The 2,229-nt window shown below is 31.7% G+C and overlaps 1 long non-coding RNA gene across 2 annotated transcripts; it reads right to left on the bottom strand.

Annotated features, from left to right (window-relative positions):
* Window positions 1–513: 513 nt before the first annotated feature.
* On the bottom strand, window positions 514–1,062 carry LOC117212143. 2 transcript variants are annotated; one of them, XR_004488403.1, is made up of 3 exons: window positions 939–1,062; window positions 775–863; window positions 514–539 (listed from the first exon to the last, which is right to left on the bottom strand). It is a non-coding gene; the product is annotated as an uncharacterized LOC117212143 (long non-coding RNA). The 2 variants fall into 2 exon arrangements; XR_004488402.1 differs by lacking the exon at window positions 514–539 and adding an exon at window positions 646–671.
* Between the last annotated feature and the right edge of the window lie 1,167 nt (window positions 1,063–2,229).

The following is a 2,229-nucleotide window of genomic DNA, read 5'->3' as shown; positions in this document are numbered from 1 at the left end:
TAACACCGTACAACGAATTTTAATAAAATCCAAACTAAGATCAAAAGAATATTACGACCGACGAATCAACCCCCAGGATTTTAAAGTAGGAGATTCGATATATTTACTAAAAGAACCCAGTAAAGGAAAATTCTCCGATCAATATACTGGACCATATAAAGTGCTAGAAATCCTGCAGAACCAAAACGTCAAGATTGAAGTAAAAGGGATTCCGCGAACAGTGCACTTAAACAAGCTAAAACTAGCGCATAATTGAAATAAACAATGAATAAAATGATTTCAGTGGGCAACGTAGTGCAGTAGTGTATGTTGTAGTGCTGTTCGTCGAATAATACAGATATCGAACACCTAAAAGGAAAAAGGGAAAATTATTATATGTGTTTCAATTATTGCTTAAATATAAAACGTGTTAACTCAATGAACAATTAACTAGTGAAAGTGAAAGTTACCTTGTGAACAAGTGATCAACATACAAGAAAGTGTACGTGCAAGTATAGGTTATGGATCGTTGTTCGTGGTACATAATGTACGACAGCTACCTAAAATAAGTGAATAAATTAGTTTCAATCGTCTCAGTGCAAAATACAAGGTTACTAAATGTTATAACTATATTGTGGATAAATCAAAAGGAGGTGTGACACTGTTCGTCGAATAATACAGATAGTGAACACCTAAAAAGAAAAAAAGGAAAATTATCATGTGTACTCCAATCATTGTTTGAATATAAAACGTGTTGATTCAATAAATAATTAAAAGAGTGAAAGTGAAAGTTACCTTGTGAACAAGTAATCATCATACGAGAAGGTTTACGTGCAAAATAGGTTATGGCTCCCTGTTTGCGGAACACCATGTACAACAGCCAGCTGAAAAATAAATGAACAAATTAACTTCAATTGCCTTAATGCAAAATACAACAGTACTAAATGTTATAACAATACTGTGGAAGCATGGCACTGTTCGTTGAATAACACAGATAGCGGAAACTTGAAAAGAAAAGGTTTATTACGAGTGCTCCAATTACTGTTTGAACGTAAAACGTGTTAGTTCAACGAATAACTAAAACAGTGAAAGTGCAACCTACCTCGTGAACAATTAATCACTATACAAGGAAGTGTACATGCATGAATTTCGCAGGTTAATAAGAAGAAATAAAATAGCTAATAAAGTATAGAAAGCGGTTAGAAAATAATCAAGATAGATTAATTGAGAGTTAGTAATAAATATAACCGGAGTAAAAGGATATTTTATTATGTATTAATCTACGTAGTATTGTTATATTATTATATCTAATATGTAGAAGCGGACTTTGTAATGCACAATAGCGGTCGCACACACAATGCATTAAACACATATTAAATTAAATAAATTAAACAGTATCTTTATGGCCACAGATATAAGACGATTGAAGGCAACCATAGTAAGTATCCAAGGCATATCAAAGAATCGGATGATGTTGTGGGAATGATCTAGGTAAGTGACGCAGCATCGAAAGAGTAGAATCTGAAGAATTACAGACAATGTTAATCTAACAAATAAATTTTAATCACTAATAAGGAACTGTTCCATTACATAAAATAATAACAAATAGCAAGTACATGCAATAATAAATTAATAGGGAAAATAAGGAAAGGTCAATAACCACATAAATGGGTTAGAAATTAACCAAGATGGACTAACTGAATATTGGCGACAAGACATGATTGAACTCAGTGCAAAGGAATAAAGTTATGCCACACGAAATAACTGGTAACACAATACACAAAACAATATTACAGAACACTACCAAATAAAATTATATTGATTAACAATTAATTAGCTATTTCAACAACACGTTACTGTTGACATTAAGCCAAAGCCATACCAAAGAGACACGCGAGCGACCATGTTGAAAAATTCGTCGCGCGCACATACAAATAACAGCCAATGCAATGTAATACAGCATCATAATAGCAATGTTAGGTACTAATAAAAAAAAAACACACAAGAAAAAGGGGGAGAGAGTTAAGGAAAATATATATAATAAATAACAACTAACATAATTATAACATATTATATATATTATATTATATACAGAGATACAGTATTCATACAAAGAACAGGTCCGAATGAAACATATATATATAAAAAAAAATATAATATATATATATTAACTATTTTTGTATGTGTGTACAGAACTGATGGCGAATTCATCAACCATTCTCTGAACGACGGATGGAAGAACATGTAGGT

This window comes from Bombus bifarius, unplaced genomic scaffold (assembly GCF_011952205.1).
Source record: "Bombus bifarius isolate JDL3187 unplaced genomic scaffold, Bbif_JDL3187 scf7180000008280_frag, whole genome shotgun sequence".
Lineage (NCBI taxonomy): Eukaryota > Metazoa > Arthropoda > Insecta > Hymenoptera > Apidae > Bombus > Bombus bifarius.
This window is presented reverse-complemented; position numbering and strand designations above follow the sequence as displayed.